The sequence below is a fragment of the Amborella trichopoda genome, chromosome 8, assembly GCF_054954075.1.
Source record: "Amborella trichopoda isolate Santa Cruz 75 chromosome 8, AtrichopodaSantaCruz75HAP2 v2.0, whole genome shotgun sequence".
Lineage (NCBI taxonomy): Eukaryota > Viridiplantae > Streptophyta > Magnoliopsida > Amborellales > Amborellaceae > Amborella > Amborella trichopoda.
The window spans coordinates 27,239,719-27,258,246 of NC_142343.1; the positions used below are offsets into that span (position 1 = coordinate 27,239,719).

General features: G+C 33.2%; 1 long non-coding RNA gene across 1 annotated transcript; it reads left to right on the plus strand.

Annotated features, from left to right (window-relative positions):
• Positions 1–16,830: 16,830 nt before the first annotated feature.
• Positions 16,831–17,747, plus strand: LOC148780989 (uncharacterized). The gene is made up of 2 exons (XR_016061120.1): positions 16,831–17,110; positions 17,361–17,747. It is a non-coding gene; the product is annotated as an uncharacterized LOC148780989 (long non-coding RNA).
• Positions 17,748–18,528: the final 781 nt, after the last annotated feature.

Below are 18,528 nucleotides of genomic sequence, written 5' to 3' on the forward strand. Positions count from 1 at the left end.
GAATCGGCCACCCGTTTTGGGTGGTTAGGGTGATCGACCAGTATTTCAAAACAAAAATTCAAAAAAATGTATATAAATTCTCAAAAATAAGGAATTTGATTTGTAATGCATTTTTAAATATTCTTTACATTATGGTAAAGATTAAAAATTGTTTTGATCATTAATACTCAATTTTATATTTTTCCATCTTTTTTAGAAAATTTTTAAAATAGCCTTTGAAAAATATAAAACGGGTTTAAATCCATTTTTTTTATTAATTTTCAACTTCATTTGAATGTATTTTGTTTTAATCATTTTTTATATATTTTTCATATTTTTTGTAATTTTTTTATTTTTTTAACACTTTTTTGACCGCCCAGGACTTGCCCAGTTAGAGCGGTTGACTTGGCCGGTTTACGGGTTAGGTCGGTTAAACCGCTTCCAAGCCCATGCCCGGTTAACCGTTCCGGTTCGATTTTTCAAACACTGGTATAGCTACGCTTTTTATTACAATTTTTATATAGTAAGGAAAAAAAGGATACCTCTAGATAGTACTAGTATGAGAATAGTATTGTGGTTTTGTAGAATACTATAAAGGTTTATGTATTAAAGAATAATGAAAGAAGACGTAGGAGACATTACCACTTTAAGGAGAGAGACCTTTTGAAGAGAGATATGTCTTTTATCCTAAAATTAGTGTGTGAAAGAGAGAGATGTCCCAACTTTAAGGGAAGAGAGGGAGAAAGAAATTTTTAACTCTTAAAATTAGTGCGTGGAAGAGAGAGAAAGATACATTTTTAAGAGAGAGACATTTTTTTTAAAAAAAAAAATTAGTGCGTAGAAGAGAGATACTTTTTTAAAAAAGATAGAGATGTCCCACCTTTAAAGGAAGGGAAAGAGTGTGTGAAGAGAGATACTTTTTGAAGAGGGAGAGAGATATCACACTAGTAAGGGAAGAGAGACTAAAAAGAGAGAGAAAAAGAGAGACATTTTTTCTCTTAAAATTAGTGGGTAGTACAAACTAAACATATCATTTCCATATTTAAGTGAAGAGAGAAACTAAAAAGAGAGAAAGAGCGATATTTTTTCTCTTAAAATTAGTGGGCCATACAAACTAAACATATCATTTCCACCTTTAAGGGAAGAGAGAAAGTACATATCCTTTTGAAGAGAGAGAGAGAGTAAGCATATGGGTACATATCTAAATAAGAGATATTAAGTAGTGATTTTAGGAAGAGAAAGATTGTTTCCATATTTAAAAATGAGAAATCAGAGAATTTTTCTTTCCCTATTTTATCGTTCAAATTTTCTGAAATAGGTACCTATCCCCAACTCAAATTCAAGAGAGAGAAAGACATGCACATATATCTCAAAATATTTCCATATCCAAGGGGATTCCCCATCCAACAGCATGATAACCCCTCTCAATTCTTTCCCTATTTTATTGTTCAAATTTTCTGAAATAGGTACCTATCCGCAACTTAAATTCAAGAGAGAGAAAGATATGCACATATATCTCAAAATATTTCTATATCCAAGGGGATTCCCATCCAAGAGCATGATAACCCCTCTCAATGCATGCACGCCCCGCTATCTATCTCTCTCTCTCATTTGATAGGATTTTGATATTATAGAAGTTAGAAAACCCTAAAAGGGGGCACGTCTAAGCCATTTACTTCTATAAACCATACTAGCTTCTACCTATCTTTTATATTATCTTTTGCTCAATCAGATATGTGTCTTGTATTTTTCATAGTATCAATATTTGTGGCAATTTCGTTACTAATGTTTTCTCCATATCTCACGATCCATTAGTTTTTAATGTGATTCTCTATTATACTTTCCATTGCATGAGATGTTTTAGTTATGAATTGAAGCAAGTGGGAGTTTATGTTCACAAAGTTGTAAAAATAAGTATTCATGGTCAAATTATTTTTAAATTTTTGTCAAAATGAAAATAAATATAAATAAACATATTACAAATATATTTATTATTTTTTGGGATTTTTTATATTTTATATTTTTTTAAATAACCCTTCTCAATGCATGCATGCCCCTCTCCCTCTATCTCTCTCTCTCTCTCTCTCTCTCTCTCTCTATATATATATATACAGTGTTCGGAAAAGCGAACCGGAACGGTTAATCGGACATTGGGCCTAGAAGTGGTTTAACCGGCCTAACCGGTAAACTGGCCGATTCAACAGTTCTAACCGGGCAAGTCCCAAGCGGTCAAAAAAGTGTTGAAAAAAAATAAAAACAAATACAAAACAAATTCTACTTAAATATGAAAATCATATAAAGAATGATTAAAACAAACACATTCAAATAAAGTTAAAAATTAATGAAAAATGGATTTTAACCCATTTTATATTTTTCAAGGGCTATTTTTTTAATTTTTTTAAAAAGATGGGAAAATATAAAAGTGAGTATTAATGACCAAAACAATTTTTAAACGTTACCATAATGTAAAGAATATTTAAAAATTCATTACAAATCAAATTCCATATTTGAGAATTTATATATATTTTTTTGAATTTCTTTTTTAAAAATACCGATTGATCACCCTAACTGCCTAAAGCCGAAACTGGACTGGCCGGTTCCGATCTAACTAGGCGGTTAGCGGTTAGATCGGACGATTTTACTCACAATGCTCTATCTCTCTTTGTTTTGATGTTATCGAAGTTATAAAACCCTAAAGGGGGGCACACCCAAACCATTTGCTCAATATAGATCTTCCTTACTCTCAATTAGTTATGTGCCTTTTTCTTTTTGAATGGTATCAATATTTTGGCAATTTAGTTATTAGTGTTTTCTCCAAATGGCATGATTCATTAGTTTAAGTGTGATTCTTTATTATCCTTTTTATTGCATGGGATGTTTTAGATATGGATTGAAACAAGTGAGAGTCTATGTTTACAAAAATATAAAAATAAGTATTCATGGTCAAAATATTTTTTAATCTTGCCAAACTGATAAAAAATATAAAAAAACATATTACAAATATATTTCATATTACAAATATATTTACTATTTTTTGGTACTTTTTATATTTTTATTTTTTTAAAAAAATAACCGCTCTCAACGCATGCATGCCTCTCTCTCTCTCTCTCATTAGTTAGGGTTTTGATATTATAGAAGTTGGAAAACCCTGAAGGGGGGCATGCTCAAGCCATTTGCTCATATAAACACTATTAACTTCTACCTATTTTTTGTTATCTCTCTCTCTCTCTCTCTCTCTTTGTTGTATAGGTCTTCTTTACTTTCAATCCGGTACATGTCTTTCACTTTTTTCATGGTATCAATATTTATGGCAATTTATTTATGGAAAAAGTTTACATAGAGCTAAGGCTCTAAACAATCAAATGAGAGCTTGAAAGGACTTTATGATAAAGCACACTGTAGATATAAAAAAAATTTACTTTACCCTACACCGGCAAGATCACTTACAGTGTCCAATTATAATCAAACCACTCTTGAAATAAATAAAATAAAAATAAAATTGGTTCTCAATTGCTACATCTTCAAATACAATTCTTTATGCAAGAAACAAAACTAGACTTTATTGCTTTATGGGAAGAGAAATAAATATTTAAAAAGGTAAAATTACCAGAGATTATCTCAACAGGGCTTAGTACACCCACGTCGAGTCTCCTCCTTCTAATGGTGCTCGGGATCTATGATCGGTATGTTGATTTCCCTACTAAGTCAAAAATCTACTCATTGACTTAATCTTGATCAAGCCTCTTAGCTTGATTTTAGAGAGATGAGAGATGAATATGAAGAGAGAGGGAGAGATCTACTAGCTATGGGGTCCACCTCTTTGCCACTCATAAAGAACATAACTAATGCGTGCCACCAAAACATGGTGCAACTTAGAGAGAGATAAAAATTGCAACTTAGAGAGAGAGAAAAATTGGAGCGTGCCTCCCTTTGGTATCCAAAGTCCTTTCCAAAGAGCACTAAATTTTGGGGTAGGGGGAAGAATTCTTAAAGAGAGAGAAGAGAATATGTATCTCATTTTATGATAGAAGACCTCCTTTTATAGATAGTCTATGCCATAGATTTTGTCTCAATTCGTAGGGTTAAATCTCAATCGTCGATCATCTCAACCGTCGATCTAAGGAGACTTGTAGGGTGAGAGATTTAAGTCATCCATCTCTTTGATCTACCATCAAGATTCAAAGAGATGAGCTAGAACTTTATCCTCCATATCCTAAATCTATTCCCATCAAATAAAGAAAACTTAAATTTTAATATATCGAATCCTTAATTATTAGATCAACCACTATTCATTCAAAGATTTAGTAAATATCTCAAATATTCAACCTTATCATATAAGTTGGTTATACCTAAAAAGATAAGCCAATCAAGAGGATAAACATTATTCCCACGTGAATGGGTGGGGCGTGCCCCCTTTTGGTGGGGGCGTGTGGGCCCACCTAATGCACATGTTTTTAAATTTTGGGCCCCATATTTTATGGAAATCCCATATATTTTTAGAAAATATTTTATTTCATTTTTAGAAATTTTAAATCTTAAATTTTATTTAAAACATTAAAAAATTAATTTCTCTTAATTTATAAATCCAAATGACAAAAATAAAAAATCATAAGATTCACAAAAATTTAAATAAACACTCTAAAAATCATATAACATAAAATTAATTACTTTTGATGGGGAATCAGATGTGTTAGATCTAGGAAATTATCAATATACGGGAGCACTTCACCTTCAACTGCATATTACGATCAGCCGAGCTTTCTCAATTTGACTCAGCAGTTCCCATGACCCACAGTTCACTGCAGGGGTTCATAATTGGACTACCAAAGTCACCCAATAGACTAAGGGATACAATCTCAGTTTATGGATTTCAGGTTCTCCCTTAGAGACAAAAATCATGATCCTCCAGACCATGATGCAACTATGACTCTATGATACATAGGGGTAATCTCTCGTACATATACACGCTTCACCCTCATTGGTGAATCTCAAAACGGCTATTTATGTACATATCGTGTGATGATATAACGATGAGGTTTTAGCCCTGTCTCTAAAGGTTATTCATCTTACGTAAGGGCCACACAGTCCCTTGATTCTCATCTGGGCATACTCCTATTTCATCTTTACTGCTCGGATCTCATCCCGAAAGTGGTTGTAGTCCATCTTTCATGTCGCATCGCAAATCATAAACCTACTGTCATAGAAAATCATGTATCCTCATTGCATGGGACCGAATCTTCATTGGCTTAAAGAAGTTCTTCAAACAAGCTGCTTCTTTCTGTAGCCATACAACCAGTGCGGTGAATAACACCATAGTTTGTTGTTTCAGCTGGTATGTCAAACACTAGGTGCTCCCACTGGAATATTTAGTTTTATATGCTTGGAGTTATTATGCAATCGTGGCTCCCTTTTTCGTGCATATTGTCGTTGTGTTGTCGCAGAAAATCCTCACTGTCTCACAACACATGGGTTGAAAGCCAAGTCGATTAAACAATTTCTTAACCCATATGGTCTCCTTGGCCACCAAATGAGGCAACGCACGGGTTGAAAGTCAAGTCGATTAAGAAATTTTTTAACCCATATGGCCTCTTAGGCCACCAAATAGTACGCCACGTATTCTGCCTTTAGGATAGACAATGCCACCGCATCCTACTTTTTTTATTTTCAAGAAGTAGTTTTGCCTTCAAGCATGAACACGTATCCAAATGTAGACTTTACATCATCTGGATCCTTAAGATAGCTTGCATCTGTATATCTGAATATCCAAGCAATTAAAAAAAAACGTGGGACTATAGCAGCTTTCGTCTCAATTATTGCACATACAATATATACATTCTCAACATTCTTATATCTATATCATGAGGTAGCATAGCAAGTCTCATGCAATAAGCAATTCAATGCCTATTGGTTTCACAATATGTAAAACCTTTATAAACCACAAAGGTTCAACCACACTAGTCATCTTGGTAGTAAATCTATACAAACTAAGCTATCTAATCAATATAACATGTGTCAAGCAAGCCTAGCAAGATAGTCTTCCTACAACATTCCATATGGTTCAAGGTCTTAGGTAATTGACGATTCTAAATAACTACAAACACGAGTTAAGGCATATGGATATTTAAAAACATATGCATGATAATTTTTCTCCCAATTTTATAAATACCTTGAAGGCATAATGGTTTTCTCCCTTTTAAAAAAAAATTAACTTGGTATATATTTCACAAGCAATGGTTAGATAATAATATGATGGTTTAAAATGATTTTCTTATATAAAGACTCAGGTTTTTTCTCAAAACATCTAATTTAATATTAAAATATATGTTTAGTCTTCAAAAATCATTTTACTGCATTCACCTACCAAGTCATGTTTACAACTACAAAAACAAGCCATAAAATGCATATTACAATTATATCTAAATCAAAACATGGCTAAATAATAGTTATCAAAATCTTGACAATTTTTTTTGGCAAATATGGAGCCTTTATAAAGAGATTATCATCACATTCAATACATCATATTATTGAACATTATCGGGAGGATGGTCACTAAGACTGAGTTCCATCAAAACACTCTCTTTGTGCTTACATATTTTAATGAATCATACCCATCTCTCGTATTTCATACTTTGGACTCAAAGCCATTGATCAAATCACATATCCATGTGTATCACTACCTTAAGTAGTTCATACTCTTAGCACAACGAGGCACTACACCACATGGTATTCATAAATATGCTCTTTTAAATTTGTTAGCACATATCACCCAATGTCCATATACTCCATACATATTCACAAAACCATTAGCCAAAATATAACCATAAGTGTATAAATTTTTTTTACTGAATCCTCTTTCCCTATACGACATTTTCATGTAATGTGAGATAGATTTCATACCTCAAAACCATGTAGCGTGGTACCTGGGCTTTCTTGATTCATTGCTTTTATTTGTTTGATAAACTTTTGTGATCTTGGAAGAACAAACAACTTATGGAGAATAAATTGGTCATCCGTTTCACATGTCATGAAGTGTGCATCTCTTCAGCACTTGGATTCTTCTTTGTATAGCACAGCGAAGGAAAAAAATGTCTTCTTCATCCTATCATTTTAAATATCACAAATTTGATTCTCCCATTGATCTTTAGCTTTTCTTTGCTACCTTGAAGCCTCTCTATGTATCCCTTCATTTCGAAGAAACCAAGAAGTTGTTATAGGTATTGTGTTTCTTCTTCTTTTTGTTGTTCCTAGATTGAACACTCTTCATATAATATATCGTACCTTGTCAGCTCTGTATTACCTCTCTTTAAAGTTTATTATAATAAATCATATGCGTGGCACACTATAAACGTTTAAATGAGCACTAAAAAGGTTTCCATTACTGAGAATCCAAAGATATGCATTAACATGCCCCATCTTTTAATTTACTATAGAATAGAATATGTGCTTCCCATGATAAAAATATGATATATCTCAACTCATAAAGAGTTTCTCTCTAAATCCTTTTGAGTACTACAATAGACTCAAAAATATAAAATAGTGATTAGTTCCATCCCTAAATCGCGTCATTTAGTGAGTCTACCTTTTAGTGACTTTTTACATCACAATGCAATTTTCTCAACAGAAAATCAGGCTGAGTATATCTCAATAAAAAAATTGTTTCTCTCAAACCTCAAAGAATTTCTTCTTGAAATCTCTTGCGTTGAAAACTAGACTCAAAACCAAATCATAACATTATGGTGTGAATCGCAAATAATATCTTCCTTCAGAGAAATAAAGAAGGTGACATACACATCACAAAATAACTCATACTGCAGAATTTTAGGATGAACACTGTCTAGTAAAATTGTATTTTATCTCTATCTTTGTGGCGTTTTACTTTCAAACTAATTTTGTATCAAAGTAGACATATCATGGTAGCATGCGTATTTCCACAAGCCTCATATCACTCTGTTAAGTATGTTTGATAATTATAGCTATTTAAGTCTCAATGAAGAGAACATCATAATTCCAAAAAATTCAAGATGACCTCTTTTCAATCGAAAATTTTTATTCCTCTCTTCAAATAGATATTTTTCACTCAAATAAATTTTATTAGAAACTAGACTCAGAATGGAAGTCTAAAAACTTAGTGTGAGCCATAAAATATTCTGTTAAGAATAGAAGTAAAATCATGACTTCCAAGTCATGGAAATAGTTTTTGTTACAGAAAACAGCACTTGCGCACCCTTCAATAAATTGATCATATCTTTCAAACCATAAGGAATTTCTTGATGATTTTTTTTTTAAAAAAAAAAAAATAGACTCAATTTTATGAGTCATAATCCAATTTCAGCTAAAAATAAAATCATATGATTGGTGAGAAAAATCACGGAATTCATTGGACAGTTCCTGGATTTTGTAAGGTCAGAACTGACACTCTTCAATCATGAGTCCATAACTCTCAATTCCCTTAGGATCTCTCACTGAAATTTTGTAGGTAAATCTTACTCTCAAAGACAAATAATATCACTTAGTATACAACAGAGAAATACATCATTATCATCTCCATATAACTGCTCCAAAATAGCACATAATACCAATTCTTTAAAGTGCCTTTCTCGGTGTTTTGAATATATTTTAATAATTCTTAACCGGGGTATATTACTTGACCACAAAGATTAGTAGCTTTTTTACATCTCATACTCAAGCTTGATCTCGACTCAATAAAGGGAAAAGACATCTAATGAGTTCAAATATCAACCTTGCTCTAATACTAATGAAATGACTTTATGACAAAGCACGGTGTAGATATAAAAAAAATTTTACTTTACCCCTACACAGGCAAGGTCACGTACAATGTCCACTTATAATCGATCCACTCTTGAAATAAATAAAATAAAAATAAAATATGTTCTCAATTGCTACATCTTCAAATACAATTCTTTATTTAAGAAACAAAACTAGACTTTATTGCTTTATGGGAAGTGAAGTAAATATTTAAAAAGGTAAAATTGTCGGAGATTACCTCAATTGGGCTTAGTACACCGCTCGCCGAGTCTCCTCCTTTCGATCGTGCTCGGGATCTATGATCGGTATGTTGATTTCCCTACTAAGTCAAAAATCCACTCAATGGCTTAATCTTAATGAAGCCTCTTAGCTTGATTTTAGAGAGATGAGATATGAATATGAAGAGAGGGAGATATCTACTAGAAAAGGGTTCCACCTCTTTGCCACCCATAAATAACAGAAGTGATGCATGTCACTAAAACATGGTGCAACTTGGAGAGAGATAAGAATTGGGGAGGCACATCCAAAGCTCTTTAGAGAGAGAGCTAAATTTTGGGATAGGGGGAGAGAATTTTTAAAGAGAGAGAAGAAAATACATATCTCATTTTATGAGGGAAGACCTCCTTTTATAGATTTTCTATGTCATAGATTTTGCCTCAATTCGTAGGGTCAAATAACAACCGTTAATATAAGGAGACTTATGAGGTGAAAGATTTGAGCCATCCATCTCTTTGATCCACTATCAAGATTCAAAGAGCTAGAACCTTATCATCACTTTCCTAAATCTATTCTCATCAAATAAGGAAAACTTATATTTTAATATATTCAATCCTTAATTATTAGATCAACCAATCTGATTCAAAGATTTAGTAAATATCTCAAATATTTAACCTTATCACATAAATTGACTATACCTAAAAAGATAAGTCAACCAAGAGGATAAACATTATTCCCAAAAATGTTACGTGAATGGGTGCGGCGTGCCCCCCTTTTGGTGGGGGCGTGTGGCCCCACCTAATCTACATCTTTTTAAATTTTGGACCCCATATTTTATGGAGGTCCCATAAATCTTTAGAAAATATTTTATTTAATTTTTAAAATTTTAAATCTTATATTTTATTTAAAATATTAAAAAATTAATTTATTTTAATTTATAAATCCAAATGACAAAACTAAAATATCAATAAAATTCACAAAAATTCAAATAAACATTCTAAAAATTACATAACATAAAATTAATTAATTTTGATGGGAATCATATCTGTTAGATCTAAAAAATTATCAATATATGGGAGCACTCCACCTTCAACAGCGAATCACAATCTGTCGAGCTTTCTCAAACTGACTCAGCAGTTCCCATGACCCACAGTCCACTGCAGGGGTTTATGATTGGATCACCAAAGTCAACCAATAGACTAGAGGACACAATGTCAGTTTATGGATTTCAGGTTCTCCCTTGGAGACAAAAATCATGGTTCTTCAATTCATGACGCAACCATGACTCTATGGTGCATAGGGGTAATCTCTCACACATGTACCCGCTTCACCCTCATTGGTAAATCTCAAAACGGCTATCTATGTACATGCCGAGTGATGATATAACGGTGAGGTTTTAGCCTTGTCCCTAAAGGTTATTCATCACACGTAAGGGACTGTGTAGCCCTTACGTAGATCCCTTGACTCTCATCTGGGCATACTCCTATTTCATCACACGTAAGGGCCACACAGTCCCTTGACTTTCATCTGAGCATACTCCTATTTCATCAAGGGATAACCGACTAAACTCTTCTCGGTAGATCCCTATGCTTAGGTATCTTGGGTTTTTCCAAACCTCGGTTGGCTTAGCTCGTCAAGGCCAATCCGAGTATCAACGAATAACATTTGCCTAGTATGGTTCACAAAAACACCACAGTCCCACTAAGTTTATGTTCTACTATATAAAATGCTCATACAAGTTCTCATAAAGCCTTTAAAAGCCACATAAACCCAACATAGCTTACCTCAAAAATTTCACTACAAGAGGATGTTTTGATACCCAAATATCCTCAAATTGATCATTTTGACATCAAGATGCATGGACAAGAAAAAAAAGGATTTCAAGTTTTGGAAATAGTGTATTTTATAACGCTTTTTTGGACCGTCAATTTTCAAGATTTTCAATTTTTCGTAGATATGTCGATCTACACTAGTTTTGAAGCTTTAAACTTTATAAATAAAGATGAAAATATATTTTAATGTCATCACAAAGATTTTTAGTATTGAAACTACATTTGTCGACACTATTTGAAGGTAGGCTCTAATTTGATTGTTTAGAGCCTAGGCTTTATACAAACCGTACACTTTAGTTATTAGTGTTTTCTCTATATCACATGATTCGTTAGTTTTAGTGTGATTCTCTATTATATTTTTCATTGCATGAGAATCTATGTTTTATCAAACGTAAAAATAAGTATTCATGGCCAAAATATTTTTTAATCTTTGTCAAAACGAAAAAAAAACATATTACAAATAGATTTCTAATTTTTTGGCATTTTTTATATTTTTAATTTTTTAAATATCCCCAAGTTGGGCCAAAATATTTTTCAAACTTCGCCAAAATGATAGAAAATATAAAAAAACATATTACAAATAAATTTCTTATTTTTTTGGGACTTTTTATCTTTTTACAATTTCGTTTAATATCTTCGAGTTGCTTTTCGATCACATGAACCAAAACGGGTCACTTCTTTGCTCTCTAAAGGTATGATGCAGTAGTAATAATAAAATAATGAAATAAATTTTTTGCCTTTTCCATTGTTTGCCACAATATTTAATAAAACTGTTGAGAAAACCACAGACCAAATACTTAATTTATAATGGTCTATGCATGCACCCATAAAACTACAAAAAATCATTGGAATTGGCCCTATGCATGCATACTACTTTTTTTCTTTTTTTGTTGTTATCATGCATGTTGTGCTTCCATGAAATCAAATAACATATGTTCATTTTTATATCGTATAACATTTATCGACATCAATGGAATTAGCCCCATGAATACATGTTGTTTTTTTCTTTTTTTCTTATTATCATCATACATGTTGCACTTCCATGAAATCAAATAACTTATGTTTAGTGTTATGTAGTGCTTTCACTATTATGCAGTGCAATATTTATCTGCGATAATAATGTTTGGATCTATCATCCAAAAATGTTAAAAGATTGTCTTAATATAGAAAATCACTATTTTGAGAATTATGTTTATATTCATGTAAATACCTGGCAAATGTACGTCAGGTCCCAAGGCCCCAAGACATGTCATGTTTGTTGTGTACATTCAGCATATGTTCAAAATTTGTGATGATATTATGTAACAGGAAATAGATCATAACTCTAAAAGTCACTCATATCTTATTTGTTCTATAATTTGTTGAAATAATGTTCGATGCATATGCAAAATTTGTGGCGATTATGTAATAATAGGAAATAGGTCATAACTCTAGAAACCACTCAATTCATAAGAGTTCTTTGAACAAAGGTCAACATAGAGATGCATGTTAATACTATATATTTATAATATTAATGGTCCTTATGTTCTACGTGCAATGCACGTAATCCAACTAGTTTACATGAAAACACTTCTAGGCCTTATCTTATTAGAATAAAGAGAAAAGTTTGGCAAACTGTGCATGGATGCCGGTCGGGCTTGCAATTAGTTTTTTTTTTTTTTTTTGCAAGTCGTGGTTATAACCATCAATTTACCTTAGTGAATCACGACACTTCACTTTAACATCCGCCTTCGTACTCTACAAATAGGGATCCTAGGAATCCGATTTCTCCATTTAAACACACTTCTTCTCTCAATACTTTCTCAGAAATTGGAAGCAATTGTCATGATTTTTTGTCTCTCTATTCTAGTGTATTGAATAAGCCAAACCACATTGAGATCTTCTGCTTTTTAGATATCTCAAGGACTACTTTGCCTGGTATAATCCTTTTGCACACTAATTTATGTCAGTAGGGGTAAATATAGTATGGAGACAATTCTTTTGCATGCCTAAAACATAAAGGTTCTAATTTTATCTTTAGACTGTTTTGGATTACTTTTATTCACCCTTATTTTTAAACAATGGTGTATGGTTCATGTCAATGTTTTAAAGCCCAAACAATGTTGCAAACTGGTCATCTATTGAACCAGTTTGGATATTAATTGTTTTAGTTGGTTCACTCAATAAATGGACATAACTAAGAAAAATGAAAAAAAATACAAAAGAAATGAAAAATAAATAAAATTTAAGAACTAATAAAATGGGGGGATTCTGAGGTTAATAATGGGCTAGGCAGTAGAGCTTGATTGGCTTGGCTAAAAAAAACTAGGGCCTGGGCCAAGAAAAACTAGGGCTTGGGACATAAAATGTGGCCTACGGGCTGAGCCTGGGTCGAGTTCTGACCAGAGCATGAGCCCCTTCGGCCTAATGGGGGCTAGTCTAGACTATGAACCGGCTAACCCTAGCTTAGCAAATTGCTAGCCCTAGGGATTTTGTGCTTCGCAAATCCCATATCTCCTCTCTCTTGCCCTCATAGTTTTTGGGTTGAAGGGTCGATTCAACTTGACAATCTTTAATATGCTGGTTCATCCACAAAAATGCATTTGGCAAGGTTAATCTCCACTCATCCATCGTATTTAGTGGTACTGATACCAAAAAAAATAAAATGCCCTACTCTGGGTCTTGTGTGGTTCCCCCCTTGTCGTTCTGGGACGGTTTCCTCTATCCATCTTTGGTTTTAATTAATGGCAAAGCAATGGGGTGCTTGAAGGCATGTAGGCAGGGAGATCCACTTTCACCTCCTTTCTTTTTACTTTAGTGAGGGAGACTTTTAGTTTAATGATTGATGGAGTTGTTAGCAGTGGTGTGCCTGAAGGATTACCAACTTCTAACATTGGCTGCATCGTCTTTTTTTTTTTTTTTTACAATACATTGATGCTACACTTATCTTTTTGAAGGCGGCCTTTGATCAAGTGAAACTTTTATGGTTGTTTTCAAAGTGCTATCAGTTAATTTCAAGGGCTAAAATTAATTTGGCAAAATACAAGCCTACATGCATCAATTGTACTGAAGAGGAAATTAGTGAATAGGTATCGTGTTAAGCTATGATAATAGTCAAATACTTTGTCTACCTTTAATAGATACTAGCCTGAGCCCTCACGGGAACCTATAATTGAAAGATTCCATATTAAGTTGGATGTATGGAAGGGAAGATATTTATATTTGAAAGCATAATCACAGTGATAAAAGGCTACCTTATCTAATCTACCAATCTATTATCTCCCCCGTTGCAAAGCTTCAAAGGTTAAATCTAGAAATTAGAAAATTTGATGAAGGGACATAGCAGAAGAAGTATCATCTAATCAGGTGGGAAGAGGTATGTTTGCTAAAAAAGCTTGGGAGTCTAGGGGTAAGGAGACTTCAACTTTTCAATGAGGTTTTACTGGTTAAAGGGTGGTGGAGGAAGGCAAACCAAATTTTGGTCCACCCAATGGATAGGGGAGCAATTCTTACGAAACCGATTTCTTGAAGTTTATAGAGGAATGTTATCCATAAATCATGTATTGTCAAAGGTCTGGTGCGTTGGGAGATTAAATTTCATTTGGGATGTAAGTTAAGATACGTAAGAGTTAACAATGAGATGGCACACCAGTATATAGAACTACTTCGACGACTCCATTCCCGTCTTCATTCCCTTGAAAGAGCAGGTAAGGTAGTCTGGGAGCTGGAACTAGGGGAAGCTACACAGTCAAATATTTATGCCAGGTTATTAATATGGACGTACATTACAATATTCCCTTGGGAGCTTCTAAAGTGTGGAATTTCAAGGTTCCTCAAAGGATAAAGACGTTCATGTGGTTGTTAAGCAAAAGTAGAACTTTATCTTTGGTGCAACATGGAAGGGTTATTGTAAATGGGTGTATTTTATGCAAAAAAAAAGATGTTGAATCTAATGACCATGTATTCCCGCTTTGGTACTTCACTTTTAACTTGTGGAGATGGGTATTTTCCAAAATCTAGTGTGTTTGGATTATGCTTGAGACAGTCTCACAAATGTCAGTGCAGTTGAATTGTATACCTTTTTCAAAGAAAGGGTTGGTTTTGTGGAGGATTACAGTGGCAATGACCTTATGGCATATGTAGGATGAACGAAATTCGAAGGTTTTTGAAAACAAAATGAGGTCTGATGACCTACTTCAGCAACTTGTCTTGAGAACTATTACTTATAAGACAAAGGCATCTGAGGGTTTTAAAGATGTTCCCTGCAAAGATTTCCATACCAATTTTGGCTATCTCCTGATTATAAAAAGATTTAAAATCAGAAAAGCAACAGTATGGAAGCCTCCACCTGTCATGTGGGTTAAACTCAATTTCAGTGGGAGTTTAAGAATAATGGGTCGATAGTTGGCTATAGAGGAGCACACATCATATGGACGACCAGTTGACTGCTTTCTTTCCCCTTTGCCAGGCTATTGAAGCTGAGCTACTTAGCTCAAATGTCATGTTTTGAATGTTGATTGCCAGGTCCTTGACTTAATTATAGAAGGAGACTCTTCCAATGTTATCAAATGGTGTATGAACGCCAAGGGACTCTTTCAATTATAGAAGTGGACGCTCCAAAAAATACGATGTTTAGATGATTAAGATGTTTAAACAAACATTATACTCCAAATAAAGATCAGAGGACATCACATTTAGGGCTAAATTCGTCCATGCATTCCATATCATAGAAACACAGGTTTTTATATCATATACTGGGAACAGAACAATTCCAGAGGTTTAATCCTCTGTTACAATTACATGAGTCAAAGAAAAAAAACATAAGCCGAATACCCTTGATTTGGACCTTGAAACATGTACATAAGTTTCTAGGGGAGAGAATATATAGACATATCAAAACAGAAAATAATATCAAAAGGCATATCAGCATGTGTACCTGTAACTAGATGCAGGGATACTAATCCTCAAGTCCGATCTTCCTTCAAGATCGAGCTTCAAGTGGATCGCATAAAATAATCTCCTCTCTTGCTCAAAGCACAGTCATATATGAGAACTATATCTCTTATTGCGTCCTGTGTCTTAATTCTAGAAATGAACTTAAGATAAGTCCACTTCTGAAAGTATCCGACCTCTCCCAAAAAATGCAAGCCAAATGTCTTAACTAAAAATATGTGAACCCCTCTCAAAATGAGCGATGAGTTTATATATAGTTTTTACGAGCTGATAAGCTTTAATCTTTTTGCAGTTTAATCACGATTTCAAAATCTTTAAATCTACATCCTTCATCTTCATCTTGTTATGCATTTTGTGTTTCTTGATCCCAACTAAGTCTTATGTAATTTTTGTTATTGAAATCTAAGAGTTGTATTAAGTGGCAGCAAGTTAGAATCCATTTTGTTAAGTTTATTTTATATATTTGGACCTCTAGCTAGTAAAAAGGAAAAAAATTAAAAACCGCATAAACTGTGCTAGTTCACCCCGTCCAACTTTCATGACCAACCTCAATTAAAAAAAAAAAAAAGGGTTAACACACTCGCTATATACCTAAAAAGAAACACATCCCAAGATTGCACACAAACGTCCAATGCTTGAAAGGAAAGATTTAGATGAAGCAAAATCCAAATTTTCGCTTCAAAAAATTCTCTAAAGGGTGTGGTTTATATAGAGCCGAAGTTCTAAACAATCAAATTGGAGCACACCTTCAAATAGTATTGAGAAATGTGGTTTCAATATTAAAATTATTTTTAACAGCCTTAAAAAAATATTTTCATCACTAATTATAAAGTGTAAAGCTTAAAAAAATAGTGTAGATCGAACATATCTATGAAAACTTGAAAATCTTGAAAATTGAAATGTGTTATAAAATGAATTATTTCAGAACTTGAACTCCATTTTTTCCTCCAGTCCATGCATGATGAATTTGATGATAGTATTTTAGGTGGTTCAATTTAATTGTTTAGAGCTCCATGAACTTTTTCCTTCTCGAAATAGCTACTTTACTGCTACCCTATGTTCCGGCACGAGCATACTATAGTCGCTCATATCATCCTTCTTTCTCACTCTTATTCCTTTCTAAAAAACAATAAGGAGGAAAACCGTCCTTATTGGATGGATAAAAAGGAAACTCAAGTTTCTCTCTCCTATTCATCACATTTTCTTTCTCTACATCTTATTCCCCCTTTTAAAGCGGGCAAGCCCCCTTCCTTTGCCCTCCAGAAATAAAGCAGAAAAAGAAGCAAGAAGACTGCAGAAATGCAGAGCACCCTGATCCAACCAAGCCGTGGTCTCCCTCTTTGTATCTCCGGGATCATACCTCGTTTTGCACTTTCATCCATGGAGTTCGTCTTCCTTAACCCTCTCTTTATTCTTTTTTCAAAAAGAAAAAAAAGGAATTATAATTTTTCTTATTTCACTTTCCCCATTTCTAATTTCTTTCTGGCTTTTTTTTTATTTTCCCATTTGGGTTTTTGCGGGTTGCATTTTATTTATTTTATTTTGCTTTTTTTTTTCTTCTCGTTTTATAATTTTTCTTGTTTAACTTTCCCCATTTCTGATTTCGTTTTCTCAGTCGAAGTGGTGTTTTGCCAGGATCGCAGATCATGACCGTCGAAGAGAAGCCATGAAAAAGCAGAGATCAGGGCTGAGAAACAGCTCTTCCTCTGGTTATGCACAAGTGGGTTCCCATGGAAACCATCCAAGAATGGCTCGAGGTTCAAAAGCAGAAGGATCAGCATCAGATCAAACCTTTTCCTTTAGGCTTTGTGCTAAAGCTGCTTAGCTGTAAGTAAAATAGCAAAAAAAATTCAGTTTCTTGTATATCATTTTGGATCTCTTCCTTGATGATCGTCTGAATATATTTACGTGGTGTATTTTATGGGTTTGAAAAAGAAGGGTATGAAATTGAATAAAATAGCATACTGCTCCAACTCTTGAGAAGTTAGCATTATAGTGTGATTATGGAATTTACTGCTCCAACTCTTGAGAAGTTTTCATTATAGTGTGATTATGGAATTTATTTTTGGATTGGCTTTTATCATAAAAACGCAAATTTCTTAAAGGAAAGTATATAATAAAGCTATTTACTTTTTTGTACAAAGTGGTTATAATTAATCTTGATCATTAATTGTAAAATTTGGTGATTGCATTTATTACACTGATCAAAGTCAACGCTAAAAACATATTTTCTCACACTTGGTTAAACACTGAGGCCGTTAAGTTTCACATTAACATCGAAATGTATAAATATGAAAAAAAAAAAACATTTTGAGTTGGAAAAATAATGTATATTGCTAGTCATTATTTTGGACCACGCATTTTCAAGAATGTGTTTATACGTCTACTTGATTTGAACTATTTTTAGAGTTTAAAGTTTTATAATTAGAAATAGAAGTAGATTCTCGGATCACCTTAAAAGTTTGTTATGCCAAAATTATGTTTATGATAAAATTTAAAGGCGGATCTTAATTAGATTGTTTAAGATTGAAACCTTATTAAAACCACAACTATAAGTAATTGTGACCTCCTTTGATAAAAGGTAAACAGTTTCATTCTATACCATCCCATTTCCGAAAATTAGTAAGTCCGATTGGAGCCCTTTTGCACTTTTCATTATATATAGGACTAAATCATCATCTAGAAGTCATTTTTGGATATGATTTCGAGTCTTTAAATGGGTCTTTTTCTTTTATTTTTCTTTTTTTCCGGTAAATTTAAAATGGATAGGGAGCTAAAATTATTAAGTCCTAGCTATTGAAAC